This window comes from Pinus tabuliformis, chromosome 7 (genome assembly GCF_031772625.1).
Source record: "Pinus tabuliformis cultivar Carrire ecotype Pingquan chromosome 7, CPIR1, whole genome shotgun sequence".
NCBI classification, from domain to species: domain Eukaryota; kingdom Viridiplantae; phylum Streptophyta; class Pinopsida; order Pinales; family Pinaceae; genus Pinus; species Pinus tabuliformis.
In genome coordinates, this window is record NC_142293.1 from 1,518,403,797 (window position 1) to 1,518,422,263 (window position 18,467).

Here is an 18,467-nt window from a genome sequence, read left to right on the forward strand (position 1 = left end):
TCTGAAAAAGATTAAAATATATAGGAGGGATGGAACTTCCAATCACTTTAATGAGCTGGAAAGGTCAATTTCTCGATAATCTTTTCATATTTAATGAGTCTGAAAATAGTCTAAAGGAGACTCATTTTTTAGGAACGAGTGGTGTCTAGGGTAGCAACTGGTTCCGGGTAAGCTTGAAACTTCCCAAAACATGGCGATGTGAAGAGGTTGGTTAATGAGCTTGAACTGTGGGGAACCATGCTCAGTGTGGGTTTCATTGTTTTTACAAGAATGAAACGAACAAACATATGCTTGGTTCTTAGTTTTATTTTTATGTAAGCCAGAAAAGATAAAAACTAAAAAAAACTAGAAAAGACAAAGCTAAAAAAGCTAGAAAAAACTAAAAAGATAAAAAGCTAAAAAATGAATTTGAAAAAGTTTTCATGCCCCCAACATGATGAAAAGGAGAGTATTCTGTAACCATATGAGAGTTATTGTAGTTATGTAGGATGGTTTCGTCTGCAAAATAGACAAATATGAATGGTGTCTCAGACCAATCACATAACCAACACAGAAACTCATATGATAGGATGGTTTTGTCCACATAATAGAAAAAAAACTTCCTTGGCTTTGTCCACAGAATGGAAAAAGGTGAATGGTGTCTCAGACCACTCACATAACCTACAGAGAAACTTATCTTTTCCGCTGGGTTCATCCGCCAAATAGACAAGGGTGCATGCCCCCTAAGCTTCGTTACATCAACCAGACTACTCGCGGTAATTAGGTGGATGGAATGAAGGTTCGAGGGACACTACTGATGTACAAGGACCATTTAGGGATGATGATCGATTTGGAGCTATGCTTGAACTGGGAAATGAAAGATGGTCAATAGTGACAATTTTTCCTTCATGCGGGAAACACATCATTCGGAAGAGTGTTGAAACGATAGCCTCCATGTTATAAACATAGTCACATCCAAGGAGTAGATTGTAATCTAACGGTCTTGGGACTACCATCACATTTAGCTGAATGATTTTTTGTCCCAAAGTTATCGGTAACTTGGGAAGGATCCCTAACAGTCGACTGGTTCCTTTATTAAAGCCTGGTAAATTCTATGTAATAGGCATAAGTGATGGCGAACCAAGAATTTTCCAAGCAATTGAGGAAAGGATACTCACTAATGCACCCTCATCTATGATAGTGTCTGACACGATCATTTTGTAAACTTTTACTATGATCCGGAAAGGTACATAAGAAGGAAGGCGAGATCTTGCTAATTGATTCCAATCAAAGGAAGTTACTAGACTACTTGGAGGGGGTACTGAATAAATAGCAGAAATAACCCCTTGAGTGGTGGGAACTGGGGGATTTTCGTCCTATTGTGAAGTAACGGGCAGATTTCCCCCAAGTTCATCGAACTCTAAAGTAATAAAAAGAATTTGAATGGTATCGTTCATACTCTCTTCGGGAAGGGTATAATCTTCTGAAGGTAAATTTGGGTCAACTGTCGCCTCAACCTATTGAATTTCATTGGGTATGGACTGAGAAGATTCACTTTAAGTGATAGGTGTTTCGACTGATGGTTGAGTTAAGTGAGTCAATTTTTCAATTAGTAAAGGACTTGGGGAGAGTTTCCTGTATCGAGATGGGAGTCGTTGCAGTGAAGCAGGACGGTTATCCAAGACTCTTTTGGCTTCTTCCAAAAAGGGACAATGGTGAAGGGTATGGTCCCCTACACATAACCTACATGGAACTTTGACCTTTCCTTTCTGTCCATGAACTTCACTATTACTAGTTGATGGTGTACTATCAACATGATCATCAGATGTTGGTGACACTTGATGGTGCAAACGAGGAGGCCATTCTCTCAAGATCCAAGGAAGACAAGGACAGTCTTGATGAAAATGGTCTCCTTTAGAAATTACGGAAGGAAATCTGGGTTTTTGATCTTTAATTTATGGATTTTTAACAGATGATTCATGGTTTCCCCCTTGCTAAATTGGCTTCGTCTTCTTCTCCTTCCCTTTCTTCTTCTTCTGAGCCACCTGGTTACTAGCATCACTACTTTCACCAAGCGAAGAGGAAGAAGGGGAGGGAGAAACGAACAAAGAAGAAGGCAAAGGGTCAACTTCAGTATCAACTGGATGTTGGTTCGATTGTGGAGGAATTGTGATATTTTGAACCACAGAGGTTGAGAATAGCCATACCAGCAGGCCAATTGTAATTCTTGGAAGGAACAATCTAGCCATATACGGAGTACCAATATTTCCCTAAGAAGAAAATGGACTGGGATTCCCCTCAAAAGGGATTCCTTGATGGGTGGATCCCAGATTTGTCTCCATATATCTCATCCTAAGATCAACCAAGGAACAGGAATGTTATTCTGAATTTAATAAATTTTAATGACGCTTTGACACAACTTCACTTTTTCAATTTTTAAGAGTCGAGGAAAAGCTAAAGATGACTCTAGTCCCCTTCGATTTTTAATGAGCCTGAAGTGACAAGTGCTCAGATGGACCCTTTCTTTTAAAGAGTTGAAAAGGAATGAAAGTGACTACTCTAGAAATCTAGACAAGGGGATTACAAAACCAACCGCAAAGCTACAATATACACCTTGGTGATAAATTAAAGAGAAGTTACCAAGGACTTATGTACGACAATCAATCTTCCCAAATGCTATGTTCAGTGCATTGCGATCGATAGGGCGGCAGACAAGACTTCCTATGGATAAAGGATATAAGCCTATTGTGGTATCCCAATGTATACGTGACGGTACGGGGAGCACAATTTTGTGCTAGAACTTGTCATATCAAAGAGGAGGAATCACCCAACCTTCGATGAAAATGATAGTTACTAGCTTTTACAACGTCGGAACATGTCTCTAGCCTAGACCTCTAGATGTGTTGCGTTAGGTTCGAAAGTGTTATTAGGTTCATTGAGATTTATTTTAGAGTTGATCTTGCTTAAAATTTTTCCTTTCAATGGTTCACAGTTTGATGTTGATTTGAAATTCCTAAAAGTGCAATCTTTAATGATAAACAATCGTTGTTTATTTTGATCAATGAAAATCTTAGCTACTAGGGAAAGAAAATTATGATTCTTTCAAACAAAGAGCAAAGAGAACACACTAATGCACTTTCCTAAATCACTTTTCACACACAAACTAAATGCAAATGAAAATGCATGTATTTGTTTTCGTTCCACTTAATGTGAAAAATTCCAAAAAAAAGGAAAGCTAAGTGTAACAAAGATCTGAAATATTTTACTCAAAGTGACATTTCGACAATCTCTTTTTTCAAAATATAAAGGAAGACTAAATGACACTTTTCAATTTCAAATAGAAAATGATTTCGATACTTCAAAATATCAACAAATCAAATCAAATACTTGAAGAAAAGTTCAATTGACTATTCAGGGAAGGAAGACTCAACGACACTTCTCTTTTTGACACAAAACAACAGTGACGATACTTTTTGTACCAAAACGACATATCGATTTAAGAATTTTTTTGACAAAGGATTGTAAATGATGGACAAATACATAAAAACATTTACTAATCCTAATCAATGGAGGCTGATCTCTGTGATGCAAGCAGGCTTCAGTAAGGAGGCATTATTCATAAGCAGCAAATCAACTAAACAAAACTGAAAACAAGAACAAAAACCACAAATTTCAAGAATGGAAATGGGTTCAGTCAGTCATCACACAGGGATGAACCACACTTACTACACTCGGGAAGTGCGAAGCATACTAGTTGACAGTGACAGATAGTGTGATGGACCAGGGAGCGCAACTGAAGAGGGTTTTAGCTCAAATTTACAGTTAATTTCAGTGAGTTGAGCTGAGCTATGATGGACAGTAAGCAAAGTATAGAGGAATGATCTTGGGAGGTTGTTGAGCTACCAAAAGGGCATTTAGAATGCTTGTAAGTCAAATGTTCAATTCATAAACTAAACTAGAGATTAACTGAAGTAGCATTCATCTACTATGTAATTGTAAAGCAAGAGCAGTTCGAAGGCTACCACGCTGATTTCAGGCTCCATCTATAGTTTATAAAACAAACAACAACAACCAACAAACATCTATTCGATCCCCAGTGGAGTCACCCTTTTGTTTATGGGAAAACTAGTCTCTTTTTGATCGACTAGCCCTCTACGTTTGGCAGCTACCCTAGAAACAACAGTTCAAAGAAAATCACGATTTCTTTTGTGTATAATAGATAAGAGAAAGACAAAGGAACCAACCTGGATCTTCCACTTAACTCCTTGCTTGATCTCTTTCCCCCTTGGCAAAGCTTGCAACTCCTCTTCATACTTATCCCGCTTGGAGAGTACCTGTAAAAACACAATAACAAAGAACCGTCAAACCATCTTGATCTATTATATAATAAGCATTACAGAATCAGAAATATAATGAACATACAATGGCATTCATAAATAATAACATTCACAATTGCAAAGTTATATGGAAGAAATCTCGAAGAACTTTATTAAATAGAAGGGAGAATTACAACCCAATTGTCTGATCCAGAATCATCCTCCCAGCATCAAAGCCCTCTTCACCTCATGAAATAGCAAGATCACACAATCAATACAATGCTCTTTCTCAAATACAAACTATTAACACTTCCTTGCAAATTACAAAATTCCAGCCTCTAGATCTCTCAGATGAGTGATTCATTTATAGATGTGTGGAAGGGTGTGAGTCATCTCTGGGTTTTTTATTAGTGTTTTTCCACTTGTTGCATTTGGTTCCACTTTGAGATTTCTTGGATCTCTTACTCATCCCTAGGCAAATTCAGAGAGGCAAGTGTCATAAGAGAAGTTTCTAGAAGATTCCATGAGCATCCACTTAGCAAACTGCCTTGGACATTTTTCCATCCTCGCTCGTCACATGCTATAGAAGGCCTCATTAGCATGCATCACGCCTAGCTAGTGTAGAAGTCAGTATGCATCACACCCTGACAGTGGAGCAGTCAGTATGGTCCAGTTTAGGCCAATTCTGGATGTCTTTTCAGATGGAATTTTTGGGGAATGATGTAATTAGTTGACCATGTTCTTTTAGGATATGAGAAAACAATTTTAGGGGTTGAAGAGCCCTATTTTATCGACATATAAGATTGGGGTTGAAGTGCCCAAATATGTCTATAACACTCCATGAGCTCTAGCCAACTCAACTAGGCTCTGTGGGATTATGGTGTAAGTATTAATTACAAGCTCTTGGCTCAACTGCTGTTGCTTTCACACAAAAACGGTGTGCTTAGACACCATTTTATCCCTTGGCTCTTGAAGCTCTGGCTCTTGGTTCTGGCTCTTGGCTTTGGCTCTTGGCTCTTGGTTCTGGCTCTCGGCTCTGACTCTAGCTCTTTAGCTCTTGGCTTTGGATCTTGGCTCTAACTCTGGCTCTTTGGCTCTGGCTCTAGCTCTCTGGCTCTTCACCCTAGCTTCTTTATGCCTTCTGCAACCTTCAGCTCTCTCTCTAGAGCTCTTGGTTCTGGCTCTAGGCTCTGACTCTAGCTCTTTAGCTCTTGGCTTTGGATCTTGGCTGTAACTCTGGCTCTTTGGCTCTGGCTCTAGCTCTTTGGCTCTCTCTCTCTCTCTGCTCTCTTGGCTCTCTGCTACTACTACCTTTAGCATTCAAAAATAAACAACAACTCCACCATCGTCAACAACTCAACATCCCTCAACAATTCAGCTAGCCCCTCTGTCTTTGACATCCATGGCTTTGAAGCCAAAATGGTGTTTTCTGTTCGTTGTCCCTCTTGGGCTCTTTGCCTACCTATTTTGGTCCGCTTGAATCCCTTCTTTGAGCATTAGAAATCATTCATAAATGCCCTCGGGGATGAATGCCACCTATTCCATAACAGAATGAACCACCGGCACTTAAAATTCCCCGGAAATAGTCATTCTGTGTTAACACAGGAAAATGCTACAATACATGGAAATATCCATAGGAAACACTATTCCCGGACTTCAAATTTTCATAAATGTGCTTTATTTTCGTATCGGGTCTGCCTGTGAATCACTATCACATGTCACAATGCCTGTTCAATAGGTTTCCCCTTTGTATTTTTAAAATGCATTAAAACATGGAAGATAATGCAAATATAGCTTTGGGTAGATTTGAAATGTTATATATTTTCATTCCGAAACCCGTTTGTGTCTGGTTTGCATCGCATCGATGTTCCCCCTTGTATTTTTCTTAATAAATGACATACACGAAAATACGTTAAAAATGCCATCGAACGGATTTCACAATATATTAAATCTAGCTTATCGCCCTAGCCACCGCATCGCATATACAAACTATAACATATTAGCCCCACTCCATGGTAATGTGCTGATGTGATATTGTGATGTGACTTGTCGCAATTGCATATCACATAAACCTCTAACCTTCCCATATAATATGGTTTATGCCAATGCTGATTGTGATTGTTGATCCGCCTATCACCACCAATGTGATCTGCCGATCAGATTTGGCTTGTTGATTGGCCAGATATGACGACCCCTATTCACTACCTCTTTGACCTCTGATAAGCTCGCTTTTTACAATTTTCTCATGTTTTTAGCCTCTTTCCCAAAGAAAAAAATGGGAACTTTTGTTTATGATAACTCCTTCATCCGAAGTCCATTTTCACCCATTCAAGTTGAGTTGGATTCGGAATGAGGAGACCTCTGCAATGAGACTATTTCTGAGAGTAGCCTGTGACTTTCATTTTCATCTGATTTACAGAGGAGGTGTGCCATTTTGCACCTTTAACCTTTTATATCAAGTCTTTTAGACATAGAGATTTATCCAGGATCCATTTTTGGTTACGCCTTTCCACTAAAAGAAATTTTGGTGTCCAAAAGACTGATATACTGATTTGAACAGTAAATGAGAGTGACTCACCCTCTTCTTTCAACCTCCCTACACTTTCCTTTGCATAGTGCCTCTGCACCAATAGTTTCTGACCACTTTCATTCTTGGATGGGCTGGTCTTCTTGGGAAGAACTATCTTCCTCCTTGCCTTCCTGTAAAATTTCTACTGAACTAGTCATAGAAGGTGGTTTGAACTTTTTTTCCTTGGTCATTGATCTGAGATGGCTCAAACAAATGTGAATTACATCTTCTCCACAAACTTTCATTTGTACCTGTTTGAAAGCGACCAACAACAACTGTTAACAACAACAGGCATATAGATAATAACTTGGATGGCCTAAACTCCTGCTTCAACAAAAGAAATAGATTTCACATCTTCTGAACACTTCCATGTCTTACATCTGTATACAAATGATGGATTAGATAACAAGCCCACAAAACATTCCTTTAAACAAATAACCCTTCAAGTCAACCATGTAGAAAAAGACCATTTGGACTCTTTTTCAACAGATGAAACACTTCATCATTATCTCCATTTGGAGACCAAGTTAACTTATCCCAAGTCAACATAGCATCACATGCATGTAAAATCAATCAACCCTGCAAGCTAATTACACATACATGTTCAAAAAAAATGAAATCATCAACATCCCTGTGTTCATGCATCTCATGCTCATGCATGCATTTCCTCCTTCAACTTTCACTTAAGCACATCGTACTTTCGAAGCTGAAATGAAATATAATGTAGATGCATCAATAGACATGAAATCTTAATTGGATAAGAACTCTAACCCTTCCTTACCAATAAGTTTCAGAGGTACTACCTCTGTCTGCACATCAGCATCAACATGTGAATCATTTTGGTACACATCACTCATGGAATCTTCCTATCCATTTCGACCATCTTCTTTTTCCACTTTCTTCAGCTTTGGTGGAAGCATTGTTGGATTCAGTGTCCAACATTTTGCAGCAAGATCTCCTCGCTTATGGTAGTAAGTGCACTGCATGTGCATCCTCTTGATAGCATGGTTTGCCTTGTCTAATGGACTTTTGGTTGCTTGCTTCTATTCCTTCAAAAGTTTCCTATATGTGTCCATTCTCTTCCAACATCTAGAAACATTATGTTTATCGAAACCATAAAAGGAACATGCAAATCTTTCCCTATACTTATGTGGAAATTTATCATGCTTTGTAAAATCAAAAGGAAAATGTTTAGAACCAGATTTATACCTGCCTCTTTTACCTTTATTGCCTTCATGAGGAGGTGAAGCAAATGAAGAAGTGGCTCCTTTTGGAACACCATCAATCTCTTCAAGGTTGTTAGAGTCTTCCCGACTCTCTTGTTCAACTATGTGCTTCTAAACACCTGCATCCTGCAATTGATGTTTCAAGGTATTCCATTCCTCTTGAATACAACGTTCACACTTTTGAGGTAGAGGACATGAACTAAAACTCCTTCTTGGGAGTGTTTCAATGGCCTTCATGGCAGCTTTCGAATTCTCTCCATAAGACTTTCCATAGCCAAGACCCAAATACTTAGGCCTTTCCTCAACCATTATTTGTTCAACAGTACCTTATGCATGCTTTACCAAGCCCTTTCCTTCATAGCCCATATTGGACATTAGCTTGGAATCTATGCCTTTAGTATGTTTTTCAAGAGAACGAATATAAGCATTCTGAGAGGAATTTGAAGAAAAACTAGAATGGCTCACCTCTTCTTCAAGCTGGTACTTGACTAAGGATTCTTGGGCAACAAACAGTTGTGTTTCCAACTCATTCATCCTCTTCAGGTTCATATTTTCAATATAAAGTTGCCTCTCCATTTCCTGCAATTTTTCAGCAAGCAGATGCTTCTCTTCCTTCATGGAATTTAGCTATTCTCTAAGTATGTTTCTCTTTCTTCCATCCTCATACATTTCTCTCACCATATCTATCATGGTGGACAACCCTTGCTTCATGTCTTCATCAAAGAATCTTGTGAAGAGAGAAGAATTTGAGGACCCACTTATAGAAGTTGTCATTATGCTAATGAACAAAAAAAACTTCAACAAGATAAATAAAGAGATTATTTAAGAAGCCTCTTGCAACAAACCTTTTGTGCTTTGGGTTGCCTTGAGGTCATTTGGGATAAGAAGAGTGCCTTCAGCCCTTATCCTTCTTGTCCTTCCTAGACTGAGCTATCAATAGCTTTCCCTTCACCTCTACAAACTCAACAAATAGTCAGTCTGCAAAAAAGCATATAATCAATTAGGAAATCAATCCTTGACTGCCCAAACACCTTTCAGACAAGCAGTCTTTGCTCTATCAATCAAGCATTCTTAAATAACCTTCCTTGAAGGTGGGGTTAATTAATCTTAAGCCCTAATACCACCTGATCTAAAAATGGGGCTCTTAGGTTTCTTGTCTAATCTACAAGAACCTCTCCCACTCCCAAAGCTTGAATATTTTCCCAAGTCTTAATGATTAACCAATGCGGAATTAAGAAATTCTTGAAAATATAGGTATATGCCTACATTTATTCTGGGTTGTTTATGTGCTTTAAATTATGCTGCATATGCTAATAGATAAATGTGCTTAAACATATATATAAATGCATATGACAGTGAATAATGTAGCAGTAAGAATTAACACATAAGGCAGCAGTTTCATTAGGGGTTCACCCACAACTCTTGGGCTACATCTCCGTGAGGTCTAGTCAACTCAACTAGGCTCTCTGGGATTATGGTGTAAGTATTTTTTACAAGCTCTTGGCTCAAATTCTGTTGTTTTTACACAAAAACAGTGGGTTCAGACACCATTTTATCCCCTCGCTCTTGAAGCTATGGCTCTTGGTTCTAGCTCTTTGCTTTGGCTCTTGGCTCTTAGTTCTGGCTCTTAGCTCTAACTCTGCCTCTTTGGCTCTTAGCTCTGGATCTTGGCTATAACTCTAGCTCTTTGGCTTTCGCTCTATCTCTCTAGCTCTTCACTTTGGTTTGTTTCTTCCTTCTACAACGTTCAACTCTCTAGATTTGCACTTGAACTTCAAGTGACCCCAAGGCTCCTTAGCTACTCTGCTTAGTAGATCTTTGGCTCTCTCTCTCTCTCTCTGCTCTCTCGACTCTCTACTACTACTGCTTTTAGCATTTAGAAACAAGCAACAACTCGACCAACGTCAACAACTTAGCAGCCCTCAACAACTCATCCAGCCCCTCTGCCTTTGACATCCATGGCTTTGAAGCCAAAACGACGCTATCTATTCATTGTCCCTCTTGGGCTCTTCGTCTTCCTATTTTTGTCTGCTCTTCGTCTTCCATAACAGAATGAACCACCGGCACTCAAAATTCCCCAAAACCAGTTGTTCTATGTTAACACAAGAAAATGCTACAATACATGGAAAGATCTGTAAGAAAAACTGTTCCAAGACTTCAAATTTTCATAAATGTGCTTTATTTTCCTATCGCGTCTGGCTATGAATCACTATCGCATGTCGCAATGCATGTTCAATAGGTTTCCCCTTTGTATTTTTAAAATACGTTAAAACATAGAAAATAACACAAATATGGCTTTGGGTGGATTTGAAAGGTTATATATTTTCATTCTAGAACCCTTTTGGTTCCAATTTATATTGCATCGACGCTTCCCTTTTTATTTCGGTTAATAAATGAAATACATGAAAATACGTTAAAAATGACATTGAACGGATTTCAAAATATATTAAATCTGGCTTATTGCCCCATTGGGTCCAGCCATCACATCGCATATACAACCTATAACATATTGGAACCGCACCATGGTAACATGCTGAGATGATATTGTGATGTGACTCGTCGCAATCACATATCGCATAAGCTTGTGGCCTTCCCATATAATATGGTTTATGCCAACGCTGATTACGATTGTCGATCCACCTGTCACTGCCGATGTGATATGCTGATCGGATCTCGATTGTTGATTAGCCAGATGTAACAGCCCCTGTTCACTAGCTCTTTGACCTCTGATAGGCTCGCTTTTTGCTATTTTCTCATGTTTTTAGCCTCTTTCCCAAAGAACAAAAGGGGAACTTCTGTTTATGATAACTCTTTCATCTGAAGTCCATTTTTGCCCATTCAAGTTGGGTTGGATTCAGAATGAGCAGATCTCTACAATGGGACTATTTCTTAGAGTAGCCTGCGACTATCATTTTCCTCTGATTTACAAAGGAGGTGTGCTATTTGGCACCTTTAACCTCTTATATGAAGTCTTTTAGACTTAGCGATTTATCCAGGATCCATTTTTGTATCACGCCTTCCCACTAAAAGAACTTTTGGTCTCCAAAAGACTGATATACTGATCTAAATAGTAAATGAGAGTTACTCACCCTCTTCTTTCAACCTCCCTACACTTGCCTTTGTATAGTGCCTCTGCACCAATATTTTCTAACCACTTCCCTTCCTGGATGGGCTGGTCTTCTTGGGAAGAACTATCTTCCTCCTTGCCTTACTACAAAATTTCTGTTGAACTGGTCATAGAAGGTGGTTTGAACTTATTTTCCTTGGTCATTGATCCAAGGTGGCTCAAACAAATGTGAAGCACATATTCTCCACAAACTTTCATTTGTACCTATTTGAAAGCTTCCAACAACAACTGTTAACAACAACAAGCATACAGACAACAACTTGGATGGCCTAAACTCCTGCTTCAACAAAAGAAACAGATTTCACATCTTGTGAACACCTCCATGTCTTACATTTGTATACAAATCATGGACTAGATAACAAGCCCACAAAACATGCCTTTAAACAAATAACCCTTCAAGTAAAGCATGTAGAAAAATACCATTTGGACTCTTTTTCAACAGATGAAACACTTCATCATTATCTCCATTTGGAGACCAAGTTAACTTCTCCCAAGTTAACATAGAACCACATGCATGTCAAAGAAATCAACCATGTAAGTTAATTACACATACATGTTCAAAAACAAGGAAATCATCAACATCCCTGTGTTCATGCATCTCATGGTCATGCATGCATTTCCTCCTTCAACTTTCACTTAAGCACATCATACTTTCGAAGCTGAAATGAAATATAATGTAGATGCATCAATAGACATGCAATCTCAATCAGATAAGAACTCTAACCCTTCCTTACGAATCCCTTTCAAAGGTACTAACTTTGTCTACACATCAACATCAACATGTGAATCATTTTGAGACACATCACTCATGGAATCTTCCTTTCCATTTTTGCCATCTTCTTTTTTCACTTTCTTCATCTTTGGTGGAAGCATTGTTGGATTTAGTGTCCAACGTTTTGCAGCAAGATGTGATTTCTTATGGCAGTAACTGCACTGCATGTGCATCCTCTTGATAGCATGATTTGCCTTGTGCAATGGACCTTTGACTGCTTGCTTCTTTCCCTTCAAAAGTTTCCTGTATATGGCCATTCTCTTCCAACATCTAGAAACATTATGGCTATCGAAACCACAGAAGGAACATGCAACTCTTCCCCTATACTTATGTGGAAATTTATCATGCTTTATAAAATCAAAAGGAAAAAGTTTAGAACTAGATTTATACCTACCTCTTTCACCTTTATTGCCTTCATGAGGAGGTGAAGCAAATGAAGAAGTGGCTCCCTTTGTAACACAATCAATCTCTTTAAGGTTGTTAGAGTCTCCCCAACTCTTCAATTCAAGTGTGTGCTTCTAAACACTTACATCCTGCAATTGATGTTTCAAGGTATTGTATTCCTCTTAAATACGACCTTCGCACTTTTGAGGTAGAGGACATGAACTGAAACTCCTTCCTGGGAGTGTTTCAATGGTTTTCATGGCAGCTTTGTAATTCTCTCCATAAAGTTGTCCATAGCCAAGACCCAAATACTTAGGCCTTTCCTCAACCATTATTGGTTCAACAATACCTTGTACATGCTTTCCTAAGCCCTTTCCTTCATAGCCCATTTTGGACATTAGCTTGGAACCTATGCCTTTAGTATGTTTTTCAAAAGAACCAATATAAGCATTCTCAGAGGAATTTGAAGGAAAACTAGAATGGTTTACCTCTTCTTCAAGCTGGTACTTGACTAAGGCTTCTTGGGCAACAAATAACTGTGTTTCCAAGTCATTCATCCTCTTCAGGTTCATATTTGCAATATGAAGTTGCCTCTCCATTTCTTGCAATTTTTCAGCAGGCAACTGCTTCTCTTCTTTCATGGAATTTAGTTGTTCTCTAAGTATTCTGCTCTTCCTTCCATCCTCATACATTTCTCTCACCATATCCATCATGGTGGACAAATCTTGCTTCATGTCTTCATCAAAGAATCTTGTGAAAAGAGAAGAATATGAGGATCCACTTGTAGAAGTTGTCATTATGCCAATGAACAAAAAAAACTTCAACAAGATAAATAAAGAGATTATATAAGCAACCTCTTGCAAAAAATCTCTTGTGCTTTGGGTTTCCTTAAGGTTATTTGGGATAAGAAGAGTGCCTTCAACCCTTCTCCTTCTTGTCCTTCCTGGACTGAGCTATCATTAACTTTCCCTTCACCTCTGCAAAGTGAGTAAATAGTCAGTCTGCAAACAAGCATATAATCAATTAGAGAATCAATCCTTGACTGCCCAAACACCTTTCAGACAAGCAAACTTTGCTTTGTCAATCAAGCATTCTGATATAACCTTCCTTGAAGGTGGGGTTAGTCAATATTAAGCCCTGATACCGCCTGATCTAAAATGGGGCTCTTAGGTTTCTTGTCTAATCTATAATAATCTCTCCCACTCCCGAATCTTGAATATTTTCCCAACTCCTAATGATCAACCAATGCATAATTAAGAAATTCTTGAAAGTATAGGTATATGCCTAAATTTATTGTTGGTTGTTTATGTGCTTTAAATTCTTTTTTGTATGCTAATACGTAAATGTGCTTAAACATATATATAATTGCATATAACAGTGAATAGTGTAGTAGTAATAATAAACATATAAGAAAACAATTTAATTAGAAGTTCACCCACAACTCTTGGGCTACATCTTCGAGAGCTCTAGTCAACTCAGCTAGTCTCTCTGGGATTATGGTGTAAGTATTTTTTACAAGCTCTTGGATCAACTGCTACTATTTTTTCACAAAAACTGTGGGTTAAGACACCATTTTATCCCCTGGCTCTTGAAGCTCTGGCCCTTGGCTCTCACTCTTAGCTCTGGCTCTTATCTCTTAGTTCTAACTCTTGGCTCTGACTCTGGCTCTTTGGCTCTTTGCTCTACCTCTTGGCTCTAACTCTGGCTCTTTGGCTCTCACTCTGGCTCTTTGGCTCTTCACACTGGCTTCTTTCTACCTTCTACAACCTTTAGCTCTCTAGCTTTTCACTTGAACTTCAAGTGACCCCAAGGCTCCATTAGCTGCTCCGCATAGTAGCCCTTTAGCTCTCTCTCTCTTTCTGCTCTCTTGGATCTCTGCTACTACTACTTTTATAATTCAGCAATAAACAACAACTCGGCCACCATCAACAACTCAACATCCCTCAACAACTCATTCATCCCCTCTGTCTTTAACATCCATGGTGTTGAAGCCAAAACAATGATGTCTGTTCATTGTACCTCTCAGGTTCTTCATCTTCCTGTTTTGGTCCAATCGAATCCCTTCTTTGAGCATTAACAATCATTGCTAAATGCCCTTGGGGATGAATGCCACCTATCCCATAACAAAATGAACCACCAATGCTTAAATTTCCCCAGAAATAGTCATTCTATGTTAACATAGGAAAACACTACAATACACAGAAAAATCTATGGGAAACATTGTTCCCGGACTTCAAATTTTCATAAATGTGCTTTATTTTCCTATCGGGTCCACCTGTGAATCGCTATCACATGTCACGATGCCTGTTCCATAGGTTTCCCCTTTGTATCTTTAAAATACATTAAAAAATGGAAAATAACGCAAATATGGATTTGGGCGGATTTTAAATGTTATATATTTTCATTCCAGAACCCTTTCGGGTTTGGTTTACATTGCATCGAAGCTCCCCTTTGTATTTTGCTTAATAAACGAAATACACAAAAATAAATTAAAAATTCCATCGAACGGATTTCAAAATATATTAAATCTGGCTTATGTGCCCATTGGATCTCGACATCGCATCACATATATAACCTATAGCATATCGGTCTCATTCCATGGTAATGTGCTGAAGCGATATTGTGATGTGACTTGTTGCAATTGCATATTGCATAAGCCCACGACCTTTCCATATAATATTGTTTATGCCAACGCCGATTGCGATTGCCGATCTACCTATCACCGCAGATGCGATATTCCAATTAGATCTGGACCATTGATTGGCCAGATCTGACGGCCCCTGTTCATTGCCTCTTTGACCTCTGATAGGCTCACTTTCTATTGTTTTCTCATGTTTTTAGCCTCTTTCCCAAAGAACAAAAGGGGAACTTCTATTTATGATAACTCCTTCATCTGATGTCCGTTTTTGTCCATTCAACTTGCGTTGGATTCAGAATGAGGAGATCTCTGCAATGAGACTATTCCTGAGAACAACCTGTGACTTTCATTTTCCTTTTATTTACAGAGGATGTGTGTCATTTGGCACCCTTCACCTCTTATATGAAGTCTTTTAGACTTGGAGGTTTATCCAAGATCCATTTTTGCATCACATGGAAACTATGACTTTTGGTTAAAAATTTGCATCATAAGATTCTCTCTAAAATGGAAAAATTATCTATTGTAATTGTATTTTATTTTTATTTTTTGAATATGATAATTTATATGAACAATTGGAAAAGGAAACCCTCTTTATATTCCATGGTGTAGAAATTCGAGTGCAATCTAGAATTTCTAATATTACTAATTACTTGTTACTGTTATATATGTTCTTCATTTAGTATTTTCTTGATTCAATTATGTAATCAATCAATTATGGAAGTATAATTTAAAAAAAGACGAGAAACATCAGAAATTAGGCTAAAAGACAAATAAAAACCTGCAAGGGGAAACCCAACAATCCTTTCCTTATAGAATCTTTTATTAGACAGAGAAATCAAAGTCATAGATAAACTAACCAGTAATCCAAATTCCAAGTCAACCCTCCCTATGCTTTTCCACAATAGTGTCTTTAAAATGCCATATGCTACTGCAATCAAGTGTCTCAACAATTCTCACAAGACATAAGATATGTTGCCACAGTAAGCTCAGATACCATAGATCTATGTTTCCATACTAGGCTCGCATCATTACAAAATATTGTCCCTCAAATAATTCACATACCACAAAAGATAAGTGTCTCATATAGATATGAATATTGTCCTCTGTAAAAGAGATACAAATTGGTTCTGAGTGATGAGGTATAGATGCCAATATATAGTTGTTCGTTCATACGAAGGGACACGACCTTTGGGAAAGTTGAATTGTCCTCGGGAGGGCCACCTTGGTCCATTTGGAGACACAAAATCATACTTAACAATTGAATTTTATTTCTTTAAATGTCCAAGTAGGACATGATAAAATAACTTTTTCTTTTTAATCAAACACCATCTTTTTTATTTTTTATAATATCAAAATTATGAAGACTGAACTTGGTTATATTTCCAACACAAGGTACTATGATTTTCCATTTTCATGAATTTTAGTAGTTTCAAATGTGACATAACAATTTCCTTTGGTTTACTAGCCAATTAAACTTCTCGCTAAACAACATTTATTTCTCAATTCTTTCTAGTCTAGGCATTCAAGCCAAGAGTCAACAATGTGATCAACAAAGAATTATACCTATGTTCCAACATCTCAATGAGGTTTAGATTGCGTATAAAGGTTATTTTATAGTGATTGTAACTTTGGTCATCTCAATTATGAACAAATATTAAGAGTCAAATGCCTAATGAAGAATGTCTAGTTCATACAATTCCAAAAACTATATCATCTGTTTTCTAGGCCAATCATCATTTTAAAGTTCTCAAAGATTAGCGAACACACACTTAGCCTATCATAGTTGATAATTGTTGTAGTTTAAATAAAATTAGATTGGGAGGTAGGTTTATCTCTAGGATCCTATATTTTCTCCTTCAATTTTGATGTTTAAGTGGAATGGGATACTTTCCTAGAAAAAAAATTTAGTTGTCAATGCATACTAGTTATGGTATCATTTTTATTCTTTATCAATGAGGCTAACAATCCTAAAGGTAGTACGTAAATGACTGCAATAATAAAAATAATGAATTTGATAACTAAGGAAGTCACAAACTATTGAAATTTTAAGTAATTATAAAAAACATTAAGCCCTATATAAGCCCCATGTTACCCCATCCCCCTTCTTAATCCCTGCATATTAATTTATTACATTTCTATTGTTATATTATTATATTGGCTAGAAACTTCATGGCCCCATTGTATTATAATTGTACCAATTGTCTCCTATATATACACTAAATAGAATTAGTCATAAGATCATCAAATATTTTATTGTGCATTGTATTCATTGTGAAAGGAGGTTACTCAATCAAAGAGGACTATAATTATTGGTTTCTTATCATTTTTAAGGTGCAAGGTTCATGAAATTTAGTATTAAATAACAAATCCCGTATATTGCATCACAAAAATGAGAAATCAGGATCAAAGTGATAGTATAGAAGAATATATGGGATACCAATTCACTGATCCTATCACTTCGTCATTCTCTAATAAAAGAAAATGGCATATTGTAGAGCCTGCTAATACTACAAAAGGTCCCACCATTTCAATTTTTATCTACTTAGTCCCTATTTCTGACTTCAACTATAAATCCCATACAAAAATTAATGAAGCACTACATGCATGGGATAGATGTGAATCAACCTAGAGAGGCCTACTAGTAATAAATTATCCTTTATTGAGTTAACTACAATACTAACTTGTGGATACACAGGTCACTTCACTCATTCATGGACATAGATACCTTAAGAGCGTAGAGATAATTTCCTTAAAGAAGGTACGAGCGCAAGAGAATCACTGCCCCTAACAAACATGGTCAGGGTTGTACATGAAAAATTCTATAGTGATATCAAATTAGGTAGAAATAAATATGTTGACATATTTCTTCCCAAATATTACGTGATATTTCCATAATGCATGAATAAAAATTTATGATTTAATAAATGTTATACGCATCTAGACATGGAGAAAATCCTATATTTAAAAGAACTATGTTGCACCATGGATAGGGATTATGTTAGAAATAATGACAGAGGGTGAATACATATTTCTCTTCAATTAGTTAATTTGAACTTCATAGAGCATTAATTGTTATTAGCATTAGACAAACATAAAGTAATCATCAACACCATTCAACAATGCACAACAATAAAGACAATACACTAGATATTTTTATTTGGAAACCCTTCCTGGAGAAAAACCACCAAATCCTTATTAATATTTGTCTTCAATAATTTACATCAATTAGCAAGCTTCAACTTCCAATATTTTTAGCTCCGGATAAAGGAGGCTCCAACTCCATGGTTTATAGGCTCCAACCTGAAGGACACTCCAATGCCTTGGTTTATAGGCTCGATCCTCAAGGATGCTCCAACAACCTATTTACTAGCTTCGACTGGAAGGAAGCTCAAACTTCTTGCATGAGCTCTAATCTTCCCTAGCATCACCCTGCCACCATATAGTTTTGTCAGGATC